This window comes from Microcaecilia unicolor, chromosome 1 (assembly GCF_901765095.1).
Source record: "Microcaecilia unicolor chromosome 1, aMicUni1.1, whole genome shotgun sequence".
NCBI classification, from domain to species: Eukaryota; Metazoa; Chordata; class Amphibia; order Gymnophiona; family Siphonopidae; genus Microcaecilia; species Microcaecilia unicolor.
In genome coordinates this window covers 540239416-540255375 of record NC_044031.1, presented here as the reverse complement: position 1 = coordinate 540255375, position 15960 = coordinate 540239416, and the positions used below count along the sequence as shown (strand labels likewise).

The 15960-nt window shown below is 44.4% G+C and overlaps 1 protein-coding gene across 1 annotated transcript in view; it reads right to left on the bottom strand.

Annotated features, from left to right (window-relative positions):
- Positions 1-15960, bottom strand: part of FAM92A (family with sequence similarity 92 member A) — a 242114-nt gene that overhangs the window by 100025 nt on the left and 126129 nt on the right. The window lies entirely within an intron of this gene.

Here is a 15960-nt window from a genome sequence, read left to right as displayed (position 1 = left end):
GACACCCAGTATCAGATCCATGGTACATCTGGTTTTGATAGGCCTCAGTTGCCTCAAAATTTCATGGTGGTGAAATCCACTCTCAAAAGAGCCAGGAGTTCCAGGGACTATGCCTTGGTGCCCACAGGCAGAGAAACTAGAACCCCGGATTCTTTTGGGAGGAAGATGTACCAAGCTTCAATGTTCAACTCCTGCACACAGTCCTACCAGCTCTTTACGAGTGCCTACTTGTGAAATTCAGTGCAACAGCTGTCAAACTTGGTTGACATACTCCCTCCAGACCACGCTGAGCCTTTTCGCCAGTTGGTCAAGCAGCAGAAGGCATGTCGAAAGTTCTTAGCCGAGGCACTTACGAAACTTTTGATGTGGCGCAATGTGCAAACTCTCCTGGCTGTGTGTTTCTGACTTGGAACATTCTGTTCAGCAGTGGCTGGCTGAAGCCCCTTGCCGGCTGAGGAGGTTGAGACCAAATCAAGAAACACACTGATACAATCTCTTCTTTCCCCCACTGGGCGCTTTCTGCATCAACTTCCTCAGTTGGGAGGACTTCTGGCAAGCCAAGGAGGAGCACCTATTACTATCCTAGGTGTAGGTACAACCCTTTGGCTCGACAGTCTACTCAGGCACAGCCCCAGCATGCTCATTCACGTAGTGTGCGCCTAAGGCCTCTGCTACTCCCCAGGCAAAGTAAGGGACAAGCTTTTCACTGGCTCCAGCAGAGCATAGCTGCATTAAAACTGCCTTGCCAGTTGGGGGGAGGCTAAAATTCTTTCACCAAAGGCGGCCTCTCTTATAACATCCAGCCAGTGAATTCTTCAAACAGTCTGTCTCAGATACGCCCTCAATTGGCATCTCAAATCTCCAAATTATCCACCGAGAGCTCATTCATTCAGCTCTCAGCACAGGCAGGTACTTGCAGAAGTACTCTCCGCCCTTCTAAAGGCCCATGGGGTCAAACCCGTTCCACCAGGGGAAGAAGGGTGGAGATTCTATTCCAGGTACTTCCTTGTGCAGAAAAAGACATGCGTCCCACCCTAGACCTAAGGGCCCTCAACAAATTTCTAGTCCGAGAAAAGTTCAGGATGGTTTTCCTGGGCACCCTTCTCCCAATGATTCAGAAAGATGATTGGCTATGCTCTCTGGACTTAAACGATGCATACACTTACATCCCAATGAAGTATCTTCGATTTCGGCTGGGAATACATCACTTTCAGTATCACGTGTTGCCTTTTGGCCTCGCGTCAGCTCCCAGGGTCTTCACAAAGTGTTTAGCGGTAGTTGCAGCATTGTGTGGACTGGAGTCCATGTGTTCTCGTATCTCAACAATTGGCTGGTGAAGAGCACCTCAGAGGATGGTGCTCGGGAGTCCATGCGGATGACTATTTGGGTGCTCAAGCTACTAGGGTTTATTTTAAACTACCCCAAGGCCCATCTCCACCCTGTCCAGCGATTGGAGTTCATAGGAGCCCTGTTCGGCAAACAGAAAATTCGGGCCTACCTCCCGGAAACGAGAGCGGACAATCTGGTCTCACGTCCAAGGTTTGTGCCTCTGAGCAGGTCACAGCTCGGCAGATGTTCAGATTGTTGGGCCACATGGCTTCCACAGTGTACATTACACCCTTGACACATCTTCACATGAGATCACCTCAACTGACCCTGGCCTCTCAGTGGTATCAAGCTATGGGGAGTCTAGAAGATACCATCCAAGTGTCACCAGAGTTTGTACACTCTCTTCAGTGGTGATGGACAATTTGATCCAATTTGATTCTGGGACTTCCATTCCAAATTCCTCAGCCTCAAAAAGTGTTGACAATGGATGCATCTCTCCTGGGATGGGAGCTCATGTAGATGGGCTTCACACGCAAGGTGCTTGGTCTGCCCAGGAAACAAATCTTCAGATCAATCTCCTGGAGCTTTGGGCAACCTAGAACGCTCTAAAGGCTTTTAGATATCACTTATCTAACCAAATTGTTCTCATCCAAACAGACAATCGGGTTGTAATGTATTACACCAACAAGCGGGGGGGGGGGGGGGGGGGGGGGGGCACTGGATCACACCCTCTGTGTCAGGAGACCATCTGGATGTGGCACAGGACTCACCAACATGGCATGTTCCTTTGAGCCACTTATCTTGCGGTTTCACACAATACCCTGGCTGACAGGCTGAGCAGGTTAATGCAACCGCACAAGTGGCCTCTCAATATGAGCATAGCCCGCAAGATCTTCCGAGTGTGGTGCACCCCCCTCAGTGGATCTTTTTGCCACTCAGATCAAGTCCCTCAGTTCTGTTCCAGGCTTCAGGCCCACAACAGGTTAGCGTCAGATGCCTTCCTGCTCAATTGGGTAACAGTTCTTCTGTATGCGTATTCTCCAATACCTCTAGTAGGAGAAACTTTGTTGAAACTCAAGCAAGACTGTGGAACCATGATTCTGATCGCGCCGTACTGACTGCAGCAGACTTGGATCCCTCTTCTTCTGGAGTTATCCTCCAAAGAACCGTGGAGATGGAGTGTTTTCTGACCCTCATCACATAGGACGAGGGGTCACTTCTACATCCCAACCTCCAGTCTCTGGCTCTCACAGCTTGGATATTGAGAGCCTAGAATTTGCTTACTTGGGTCTCTCGGAGGGTATCTCCCATTTCTTGCTGGCTTCCAGAAAAGAGTCCACTAAGAGGTATTACTCTTTTAAATGGAGGAGGTTTGCCATCTGGTGTGAGAGCAAGGCCTTAGATCCCCTTACTTCACCTGCACAGACCCTGCTTGAATACCTTCTACACTTAACAGAGTCTGGTCTCAAGACCAACTCCGTAAGGGTTTACCCTAGTGTAATGAGTGCTTATCAGCAATGTGTAGAAGGTAAGCCCATCTCTGGACAGCCTTTAGTTGTTTGCTTCATGAGAAATTTGCTTTTGTCAAAGCCACCTGTCAAACCTCCACCAGTGTCATGGAATCTCAACTTCTTTCTCACCCAGCTGATGAAAGCTCCTTTTAAGCCACTGAATTCCTCGACTTGGAAGGTCATTTTCTTGGTGGATGTTACTTCAGCTCGTAGGGTCAGTGAGCTTCAGGCCTTAGTAAAGGATGCACCTTATACTAAGCTTCATCACAACAGAGTAGTCCTCTGCACGCACCCTAAGTTCCTGCCAAAGGTGGTGTCGGTGTTCCATCTGATCCATCTGAACAAGTCAATTTGTTTTGCCCACATTCTTTCCCCGACCTCATGCCCATCCTGGCGAAAGAAGCTTGCACACCTTGGATTGCAAGAGAGCATTGACTTACTACATGGAGCTCACAAGGCACCACAGACAGTCTACCCAGCTTTTTTTTTCATCCCAACAGGATGGGGGTTGCCATCAGGAAACGCACCATTTCAATTTGGTTAGCAGATTGCATTTCATTCATTATGCCCAGGCCAGGCTGGCCTTGGAGGGTCATGTCACGGCTCATAATGTCAGAGACATGGCTGCATCGGTAGCCCACTTGAGGTCAGCTTCCATTAAAGAAATTTGCAAGGCTGCGACGTGATCTTCATTCCACACATTCACATCTCACTATTGACTTCAGCAGGATACCAGACATGACAAGTCAGTTTTGGAAGTCAGTGTTGCAGAATCTGTTTGGGGTCTAGAATCCAACTCCACCCTCCTTAGGCCCATTTTATTCTGTTCCAGGATACACTCTTATTCAGATTGTATATAGTTTCAGGTTAATCTGCATTATGTCCTCGCCATTGTGAGGCCCAGTTGGCCAATATTTGTTGTTTTTGGTGAGCCTGGATGCTATGGATTCCCCACGTGAGAAGAGAGAAGCCTGCTTCTCCTCAGAGAAAGGGAAGTTACTTACTTGTAGCAGGTATTCTCCGAGGACAGCAGGCTTCATATTCTCACAATCCTTCCCACCTCCCATTGGAGTTGTCTCCTTGGTTCTTTTTACTTTATTTTTTACTTTAGTATTAAACTGAGGCGACCGCGGCGGGAATCCAAGATGGCGACGGTCTGAGATACAACACCAGACGCGCTCCGGTCTGAGACACAAACGCTGTTGAAGAGGGTTCCTCTCCTATCGCCAGAATAGGGAAAAGGAGAGGCAAAGTTAGGGAGACTCCCTCCACCCCTACTGGGACTTACCAGCTCCAACAGACGACCCTGGATCAGTTTGGAGTTATGCCTGGTCCCAGGACGGCTTCTACTCCCGCAGTCGAAGCGTTTCGGCGCTGCTAGCATTGTAGACGGGGTCTCCCTGAGCCCCGTCGAACGTGCGGCTCCTCCCCAGCCAGGTTGAGGAAGCCTGGAGCCAAGTACTGTAGCTCAGTCTCAGAGTGGGGACCAGAGCGAGCAGGGGGGGAACTTGCCCATGCTGAGAGGAAAACCAAACGCTAACAGCCTGGAGGAACCAATGGTGATATCTACACCTGCGCTGTCTTCACAGATAGTGAGTACATTGGAACAGGCTGCTAAAGCCCCTTTTCTTGTTTTTTTCTTTGGGGAAAATGGAAAAGCCAGCCATAGTGACAATGGAGTCACTCTGGGATTTGACCTTTACTACGCAATCTTCCTTACAATTCTTGATAACTGAAAAAACTAAAGTAATTAAGTCCTTATCGGAAGCTGCTCTAATTCAGGTACAGACTAGTGAACAACAAGCTTCTGAAGTGAAACAACTAGACGAAAGAATTCAGAAAATGGAACTTCTGGGACAAAGCTTAAGAGAAAAATTTTACTTTCAGATGCTTGGAATACTTAGAGAACCAATCCAGGAGGCTTAATCTGAAACTGATAAACTTTCTTAGATCACCCCTAATTACACCAATAGAAATGGTTAAAACATTTTTAATTGAAATTTTAGGCATGTCAGAGGACTCTTTACCACCTATAACCCGGGCATTTTAGTTACAAGGTAATATTAAAACAGTTTCAGGTGTTTTACAACCTCAAGGAGGTGAAATAATGAACCTCGCATCCTTCTTAGAATCCTCTTTAGAGGCCATAACTCAGAGAACAACTATGTTGGTCTCTTTTGCCCTGGAGATGGACAGAGATGCAGTGTTAAAACTTTCCTTGAGACATTTGGACTCTATAGTTTTGGGATCTAAAATAAGAATTTACCCTGATTTATCTAGAGAAACACAGAAAAGATGCAAAACTTTTTTAGCCTTGCGTCCGAGGACTTTGGTAATAGCTGCAAGTTTTGTACTTAAATTTCCTTGTATTTGTCATATATTATTTCAATCTAAACAATTTCAATTCTTTGATCCCAAACAATTAGAAGAATTTTTATTAAGTAAGGAGGAGGTTAATGTAACAGTCTAGTTAGTCATAGATGATACACTGTAAGATAGCTTGGAGTAAGCCACCTGGGTAAGCTGTATCATTAATTTTAGTTAATTATAAGATGTATAAGTATATATCTCTACATTTTTTTTTCTTTTTGTTATTTCCTCTCTTGGATCAATTACCTAAAAATCATTGTGGTCGATATCTAACGAAAAATCTTAACTATATGATTTATATTTCTTCAGATTTAATTTTCAAAGTTGTGTATTATCACTCATAAGATGTATATTATGATTGTTATAAAATTTAATAGATTACAAAACTGTAAAAAAATAAAAAAATAAACTGAGGCGACCACATTTGTGCGACTGGCAGGAAGACACTCGCGCATGTGTAGTGGAGCGCAGCTCGTGCTCCACAAAGCACTCTTTTACAACGGCAAATGCCAAACCAGGTGACGCGGATCGGCGTCACCCACTTGTGAGAATATGAGGGCTGGTACAGAACACTTTAGGGCGGACATGCCAAGTGACAGGGGGATGTACAAGTGTTTACACTGAGGTCTGACAGATCTTATGCACAGTTGCAGTAAGAGTTTCTATGCCAGAAAAAGATGTTGAGGTGGAAAGGTGACAGTATACCCTAGAGAAACGAAAGGAATGGGGAGAAATCAGTTCTGTGGGAGGAGATGCTCATTTGGTGATTTGTCAGATATGTTTTTGCCCACAGGCCATCACACTCCTGTGAAAGATGAAGGCCTCCCTCCAAGCCTGCAGTACGAGCCTCCTGATAAGCAGTACCATGACAGCATGAACTGGCAAAACCCTGCAAAAGTTATATGGTGCCACTGTAGAAGTGATCAACCAGACTGTTGGCTGTGCCCATACATTTTCCCACTTCAAGCAGGGAGTGGTTTTATAGGTATTCCCAGTGTCATGGACTGAGTTAAAGACTGGCACTTAAGACTCTATACACACACATACACAGCAGTGTATATTACTTGACATGGAATTTGTATATTAGTGTGAATGATGTATAATATTACTTTGAAATGCCCTCAGAGGAGGGGCATTGGTGCAACCTAACTGGATATTTAGCAACAGCACTATTGCAGCAGATGTTAGCCAAACTTCCAAGAGGTGGAATGATGGGAACTGCAAAAAATCATACTATACAGAAGTTAGGCAATCACCTAAGTAATACTAAATTACTTATTTGTGACTTTCATATCATAACCATGTAGCGCACCAACTGCTGATTACTGCTGGGAATACCCTCACAGTAGAAAATTGAAAATTATTTACTACTACGGGATTCAGCTCACTCAGAATTATCTATGGGTGCACGCACTAGCCCAGCGGTAGTGCCAATTTGGCACACGCTAGCCGCGCTTTAGCCCTCCAGTGCTTTAGTAAAAGGGTCCCTTAGTCTCGCTGCTATAGCCTTTTCCTTCCTGAGTGCTCTTTTGAGTCCTTGATGATACAGCAGTCTAACTGACTACTTGTTTGTCTAAAGTTGAATTTCAGGTTAATAATTTGCAGGCTGTTGCTATTTCAAATGCTAGAGATTCATTGTCTATATTTGGCCATTTAGAGGTTTTGGAGAAATCTGTTTGAGCTAAGAATTTGCAATTTTTGAATTTTCCTAAGACATTATCTGATTTCATTTATTTGAATTGATATACCACTTAATACGTTATGATGTATACAAACCAAACATCTCACAAAAATATGCAAACTAAGCCAAAAACGTTCACTAGAATCAGACTACAATATTCAAAACTAAGAATTTCACAGACCTATGAATCTCCAAAAGTGGTTACAGAAATTCAGGTTTTCAGAAACTTATGAAAGCCAAGTTAGCTCGACATGCCACCGACATTAGCAGATAAAAGAATTCCACAAAAATAGTTCCCCATATCGCAAAAGGCTATTTTTCTAGTGGATGCTAATTTTAATGATGGAAGTTGAAGCAAGGAACATTGAGAAGAACGCAAAAAGCATTAATGCTCCAGCTTAATCAGCTTGCCCGAGAGATATTTTGGAACTTCTATATAAAAAGCCTTGAAAACCAAGCAAGATAGCTTGAAAGTCATCCTGGTTGCAACAGGAGGCCAGTGTAAATCTCACAAAATAGGAGTGATCTGATCTTTTCCCAATGACTATTAAACAAGCGGCTGTATTTTGCACTAATTGTTTTAGTAAGACCTTGAACAAATTACAGTAGTCAAGTCTGCTTGTTACAAACACATGAACTCTCTTGGTTAAATTTGATCTGGCTCCTCTATTATTAAAGAAATATTTGAAGGAAAGTTTGTTATATCCAAAGGCAGAGTCTCTGCCTAGTTCCTTTAGGAACATAGATATTTTCAAGAGGAAATAGGGGCCTTGGATCCCACTACTTTTCTTCCAATGCTGCATATCTCCGAGTTTCTTGAATCCTCCCAGGATAATATAGAAAATCATGCTACCTTGTTGGTAACTTTTCAAACAGAACTTAAAAAAAAAAAGTCAATTTTGAAACTGTACTTTTCTAAGGAGCATTTTACCATTTGTGGTTAGCAAATAGGATGTTTTTCCTAATGTAGACAGACAACTCAGATAAAAAGGAAAACATTTTTGGCTTTAAAATCTAAGGTGTTGTCCCTGTGGGTGACATTCTTTTTTCGTGTAAATGTCTGGTTACCTTAGGGAATAACTGTTATGTGTTTATGGATCCTTGTTCACTTAGAAAGCTTTCTTTCTGAAAGGTTGACATCAGGATAATTGTTATTCTTGTGATCTTCAGCGTACCACAGAAAAGAAGGGGTTTAATAGTTAGGTTGCCTGTTATGGGCCTTGAAATCTTGTCAGTTGGGTTACTCTCAATGTGGACTTGTGATAATTTGATGATGAATATTTTAGAATTTTTTCCCAATGCATTTGTTTGTTTCTTTTCTTTTCATTAATTTACTCCTATATTAACTAAGGGCCCAATATTAAAAGGATTTATGCTCCTCACATTCGGCTCCTTTTACAAAGCTGTGCTAATGATTAGTGGCGCGCAAAATGTAACAAAGCTCATTCAATTCCTATGGGCTTCGTCACATTCAGCACACACTAATCAGTAGCGCCGCTTTATAAAAGGAGCCCTTTGAGAATTATGCTCATAAAATGGCCTCTTGGAAAATATACTAGAGAGTGCATATATTTTTACTCAAAATTTCACTAAACTCAAATTTATGAGCATAAAAAGTGGGTGGCAACAGGGAAGGCAAGGGAAAGAAGTTAGGAGCTTAACATTGATTTTCAGTAACAGGCTCATGAATCTAGGCAAATGGCAGGCCAAAATTTATGAGCACAAACTTAAAGCCCTTAAATTATGATGAATTCTCAGCTGAAAAGTTATGCTCCTAAGTCTGACTGAAAACAGGGAACAAATTCAGGAGCTCAGCTTGTTTTATATTGAGCCCTAAATTTATAAATTAAAAAAAATATATATCAGCTTAGACCGTTTTTGGAACTTGTGGGCTACTACTGAAAGTTTATAGTACACATTGGAGCCCTGTTGACTGAGTTGTTAAACACCTACTCACTACAAGTATTAGTGTTTCCTAGGATTAATTTACTTAGTACTATCTCTTTTGAATCCTAAGCTCTAAACTTCAAACTCTATATTCTCGTGTACAGAAGAAAAAGCCTCACCAGACTCTCAAAACATAGCTCAATGGCTAATAATTCACTGGAGTGCTAGCTGTCATCATAGGCTCAAAAAACCTGAGCAGGGTTTTTGAGCCTATGATGACAGCTAGCACTCCAATGAATTATTAGCCATTGAGCTATGTTTTGGGAGTCTGGTGAGTTGTTAAACACCCAACTAAGAAAACGTGGGGAAATCAGCAGGATCAAGTCTTTAAGGAGTTAAATGCCAAATTCTACCAAAGTCCAGTACTGAGTAATAGATCTTTTAAAAAGAGCTTTATATTACAGACCAATGGTTCTCAACCTTTTGATAGACAATGCTCGCATATGTGATACATGGCATACATGACCCTCATGGACCTTTGGTCTGATACAATATGGCAGCTCTTAAGAATTAAACGTAAACATTCTCTGCATCGGAAAAAAACCCTATCTGCCCCCAACCATAGCTATCCTGCTTATTTTCGAAGGAGAAGGGCGGCCATCTTCTGACACAAATCGGGAGATGGCCGGCCTTCTCCTATGGCCGGCCAAATCGGTATAATCGAAAGCCGATTTTGGCGGGCTTCAACTGCTTTCCATCGCAGGGCCGGCCAAAGTTCAAAGGGGTGTGTCGGCAGTGTACCGAAGGTGGGACGGGTGCGTGGTTAAGAGATGGGCGTCCTCGGCCGATAATGGAAAAAAGAAGGGCGTCTCAGACGAGCATTTGGCCGACTTTACTTGGTCCCTTTTTTTTTCACGACCAAGCCTCGAAAAGGTGCCCGAACTGACAAAATGATCACCGGAGGGAATCAGGGATCATATCCCCTTACTCCCCCCAGTGGTCACCAACCCCCTCCCACCCAAAAAAATTAAAAAACATTTTTTTGCCAACCTCTGTGCCAGCCTCAAATGTCATACCCAGCTCCATGACAGCACTATGCAGGTCCCTGGAGCAGTTTTTAGTGGGTACTGCAGTGCACTTCAGGCAGGCGGACCCAGGCCCATCCCCATCCCCCCCTACCTGTTATACTTCTAGTGGTAAATGTGAGACTTCCAAAACCCACCAGAAACCCACTGTACCCACATGTAGGTGCCCCCTTCACCCATAAGGGCTATGGCAGTGGTGTACAACTGTGGGGAGCACACAAGGGAAGGGAGCTGTGGACTTGGGAGCAATTTTTGAAGTCCATTGCAGTGCCCCATAGGGTGCCTGGTTGGTGTCCTGGCATGTCAGTGGGATCAGTGCACTACAAATGCTGGCTCCTCCCATGACCAAATGGCTTGGATTTGGCCGGGTTTGAGATGGCCGCCATTAGTTTCCATTATCGGCGAAAACCAATGACGGCCATCTCTAAGGGCGGCTCAAATGTTGAGATTTGGCTGGCCCCAACCGTATTATCGAACCGAAAGATGGACGCCCATTTTTTTCGATAATACGGTCGGGTACGCCGCTTTATGGGGCCATCATTAGAGATGGCCGCCCTTATAGATGGCCGGCCCCGTTCGATTATGCCCCTCCATGTGAACTAACATGATTCAAACATAAACCCTACCCTAATAAAAATATTACATAGGGTTCTAAAACAACAATACACCTACTACTAGTAAAACAGAACAAATGGGACTGCTACAGAGTTCAAATCAAAGAAGAAGTGAAGAAAGCTAACCACAATGTTCAGGGTGACCAAAGTTTATTCTGCCCATCAAATATGTTGCTAGAATGACCCAACACGCGTTTTTGCAGTGGTTAGTGACGCACAGCACTTTGCCGTGCTGCATCTCAACAGAAATGCTGTTATGATAATTTGACATTCAAATTTAACAATCCCAAAAGTAAATCCCTGGTAAAATACAACTACCAAATATCCAATAACCAGAGTACAACAGAGGAAGCAAAATATATATGACAGATTTACTAGACACTGAAATCTTTATGAAAAAATGTTTTGTATAATGGAGAGTTCTCAGAGTATAAACTCACCCAAGTGAGACAACACCGAAGTGATTTATGTCTCTAAGGGTGGACAAGCTTGTCAATCATAGAACTTCTCCGTGATTGTTATTGTGTCAGCAAACCGCACACCGGTGCTCTTTTTACCAAATAAGTGACCTAAAGAAATTTTTATAAAAAAGTGTCTGAGTAAATCGATCCTATCTATTGCTCCTCTGACCTCAAAATAGAACAATATAAATAGGGCACTTATCGTGATGTGATTAGTAGATTCCCTCGTAAGTGTTCAATATTTCCTTCCAATCGGGGAACAAATCCACAGTTGCTTTGTAATTCCACAAATACTCTTCTGGAAACACATCCAACTTGTATAGTCCCTCCGCAGCAGCACTTCAGCACCCTCCACAAATAGTAATGGTAAAGAATCCAATAAACAAACCAGACTTTTTTTGTCCTTGCACCTAAGTGCTCCTGCGCTCTCGATTTATCATAAAGAGTCCGACTCTGCAGGGTTTTGTATAAACTTCTTCAGGAACTCAAATATGATATAGAAGAATAAAGCAAGAAAAAGGTGCCTCTGCTATCATTATCACTCTTCTCCATTCCATCTGAGGAATATAAACTGTTCCCAAACAGGGAAATGATGTCATCTCTATTTCCCCCCGAATAGACACTGTTTGGGAATACAAAGTTTTTGCTGCTAAGTTATGTCTGAACTGACTATATACATAAAGGTCGATATTGAGACTGTGGGAGCTAGCCGGGCTGCCTCCCACGGTCAGCGCTGAGCCCAGATTTTCAATATTAGCAAACTACAACAGAAACCCTAATTGAAACTTTAAAGTATTAAAAATGTTCTCATTTGCTCATATTGTATACATAATTACTTTTTGTAAAAAGCTCAATAAAATTGTATAAATATTTATTTGTTGTGCTCAGTTTTTTTTTTGGTGTATTGCTGTGGACTAAAAGTCCAAGCTTTGCAGGGACACCACATTTACATCATAGCACATCCTACCTCCATCCTGATCATAATGTTTAATTAATGGACAATATCCAAAACTTTTAGTCCACAGCAATACACCAAAAAAAAAAAACTGAGCACAACAAATAAATATTTATACAATTTTATTGAGCTTTTTACAAAAAGTAATTATGTATACAATATGAGCAAATGAGAACATTTTTAATACTTTAAAGTTTCAATTAGGGTTTCTGTTATAGTTTGCTAAATTTGAAATTTGAAACCGATTTTTGCTGGATACCCAGAATTGCGTTTGGTATTTTCCCAGATTTTCAATGCCAGGACATGTCCAGTGACTAGCATTGAAGGAGAAAGTAGGTCTTATCTGATCATTTTCTTTCCATTAGTTCTTCACACTATTCCAGGACAAGTGGGTAGTTATGTCCATCGACCAGCAGGTGGAGATAGAAAATCCAGAACTGAGCACTACTACCTAGCCACGTGCTAGCCGCCCAGTTCCTCAGTATCTTCTATCTACAGCAGGGTATGTGGTCACTGCAGGAGTCCCGCTGGACCATCAATTTTCTGGAGCTTCGGGCGGTGCGGCTAGCTCTGAAGTCGTTTCTCCCATTCCTGAAGGGGACGGCGGTCCAAGTCTTTTCCAACAATGCAATGGCTGTAGCTTACATCAACAGGCGGGGGGGATCCGCAGCAGCCGTCTGGCCAGGGAATCCGGCCTCTTCATGGTCTGGGCGGAGCGGCACCTGTCTTATCAACTACAGCACTGCATATACCCTAATAATTAAGTCAGAAATGGGTATACAGGAAATACACACTGCAATAACAGCCGTTTCAAAATCTGTAATAAAACCTCTACCAACAACTAAGAATGCCAGCTAGTACTACATGCCTGGGCACTACGAAGGTGTGGGAAGCAGATCTATAGGTTGTGGTGTCACCAGTTGATTGAGAAAGGTTCCGAGAGAAACTGGTAAGTAATTCATTATCAGCATCACTGCTTTTCCTAACTCATTGATGCCACTGAAAGTAGGGAAAATATCAAAAGTGGGCACAATCAAATTTTGGTCATGCCATCTTAGCAATGGTATACTTCTTTATGTGCTATATTACTAAAAGTATCATATAACACAATCCCCATATATCATATAATGATGAAAATTATTCAATGCCCTCAATGCACAAAGTACTATTAGAAAAATGTTTGTTTTTAAAGTTTTTTTATGTGCTCACTAGGAAAAAAGGCCCGTTTCTGAAACCAATGAAACGGGCGCTAGCAAGGTTTTCCTCGGAGTGTATATGTTTGAGAGAGTGTGTGTGAGAGAGTGACTGTGTGAGAGAGTGAATCTGCGAGTGCGTGTGTGAGAGAGAGAGTGTGTGCGAGTGCGTATGTGAGACACAGTGAGTGCGAGAGTGTGCTTCACACAGATACAGTGTGTGTGAGTGTGAGAGTATGTGTGCGATACACAGACTCTCTGTGAGACCGAGAGAGTGTGTGAGAATGACTGTGTGACACAGAGAGTGAATGTACAGTGTGAAACATAGAGTGTGTGAGAGAGAGAGAGAGAGAGAGAGAGAGAGTGAGTGTGTGTGTGTGTGTGTGACAGAGATACCTCCCCCCCTCCCTGGTCTCAGGACCCCCTCCCCCTCAGGATCCCCTCCCCCCTCTGTGTTCCCCTCCCCTCTGGTCTCAGGACCCCCTGCCCCTCCCCCCCTCTGCGTGGTTGGCAGCACCGTGCGAGTGTCTGTGTGTGGCAGAGAGTGAGACTGGGTGCGAGTGTGTCTGTGTGAGAGACAGTGTGTGTGATTCTCCTCTCTCCCCTGCCCTCTCTCCAGCCTCCCAGCGATTCTCCTCTCGCCCCTGGCCCCCCTCCAGCCACCCAGCGATTCTCCTCTCTCCCCTGCCCTCCCCTCCATCCATGTCCAGCAACTCTCCTCTCTCCCCTGCCCTCCATCCATGTGCAGCAGTTCTCCTCTCTCCCCTGCATCCATGTCCAGCAACCGTCCTCTCTCCCCCCTGCCTTCCATCCATTCATGTCCAGCAACTCTCCTCTCTCACCTGCTGTCTCCTGTATCCATGTCCAGCAACTGTCCTTTCTCCCCTGCATCCATGTCTAGCAAGTCTTCTCTCTCCCTTGCATCCATTCATGTCCAGCAACTGTTTTCTCCCCTGCCCTCTCCCCCATCCATATGCAGCAATTCTCCTCTCTCCCCTGCCCTCCCCTCCATGTCTAGCGATTTCTCCTGTCTCCCCTCCCTCCGATCCATGTCCACCGATTCTCCTCTGCCCTCACCTCCATGTCCAGTGATGCCCCAAACCCCACCTTCCCCCCAGGTTCCAGTTCCAACCCTCCCCTGCCCACCCTCTTCTCCCTCAACAGCGTCCCGCCCTTGCGTAAACAGGAAATGAGGACGGGACCACAGCTGAGAGAGAAGGGGAAAGCTGAAGGCGAGTACTCCAATCAAGATTTCTAAATAAGCTACAAGACTTTTAGATTTTCTTCTATCCATAGCAATTAAGGTGATCTTGCTTAATAGGAAGGATAACTCAGTCCTGACGGTAATCTATGGCAGTGGTTCTCAAATCTAACCTTGGGGACCAATATCCAATCGGGTTTTCCATATATCCACAGTAAACATGCAAGAGAGAAGTTAGCATATGATGGAGGTAGAAGGCATACAAATCTCTTTCATACCTATTTATTGTGGATAGCCTGAAAACCTGATTGCCTGGTGGTCCTCCACAGGGCCGCCGAGAGACTGGGCCGGGCCCCTGACCCTGTGCTCCGCCCCCCCAGGTTGTCGTTGTCGCTCCCCCTGAGGGGGGCCCGGCGCCACAGTCCCACCCGCCTCCGCCACCGGGCCGGGCCCCTTCCACCCAAACCCCCGCCAGCAGAAGTGCAGTCTTCTGACCTGACTCCGGCGTGCGCGGCCCACACAGACGCGCTGCTCTCAGCTGATCTTCGCTGTACTCTGCAGGGCTTCTGTGTGTCTGACGTCCTGCATGTAGACGCACAGAAGCCCTGTAGAGTACAGCGAAGATCAGCTGAGAGGAGTGTGTCTGTATGGGCCGCGCACGCCGGAGTCAGAACAGAAGACAGCACTTCTGCTGGCAGGGGTTCGGGTGGAAAGGGCCCGGTGGCGGTGGCGGGTGGGACTGCGGCGCTGGGCCCCCCTGGAGGCCCGGGCCACGGGAATTTTGCCCCCCCCCCTCTCGGCGGCCCTGGTTCTCCAGGACAAGTTTGAAAACCAATGATCTATAATGAAACAGGATGTTGCTGCTTGGGGAAAAAAAGTATGGTGCACAAATGTAAAAATATTTGGTCCCCACTAGACTGGCAAACACAAATGCTAGATTATCTCTCTTTGTTGGTATCATCCTATCACAGCTGAAATTGACATTTTTTTTTGTTTTATTGCTGCAATCTGTTTTTATCCCCCCTCTTTTAGACCTCTTTCTGACTCCATCACACGGGGGACTAAAGGTCAGGTTCGGTATAGTTTCTCTAACCTCCATTGTCACCCAATCATAAGGGGGTGGCATTAGGAGCTGTAATTGAAAACTAATTCCCATAACTACTGCTTTCTGTCCAACACTGAGTATCACTTGTATGTGATCTACCTTAGGCTAAATGTTAGGTAAAGAGAAGATAGAATCAATAAAAATAGAGACAGAGATAGGTTTAAATAGATAGGTACATTTTATTCCTTACCCAAAGACAAGTCTTTAAGTTGATAAAATACAGACATCAGATTCTGGGTTTATCTGCACAGCGCCCTGCCGTCTGAGAGAAGCGTTGGGGAGGAGACCAAAACTAAGGCAAAATCTCCCCTCTTTTATACACAAACCTCTCCATAGAAGTGAATGGTGAGAAACCTTGCTCCTAATCTTTCTCACTTTCTGAGATCATACTTTCCCACGCGTCTTATCAGCATGTTTTGGGAACAAGTTGTTTTGTTTTTTCTCATCGTGCGGTTTGAGATAACAGTTTCACATCTCCCTGTTGCAATACTTTTCACACCATCTTATGAACTCTGCATCATCTTATACAAAAACTATAAGCCCCATTTTATTCATCTGATCCATCATT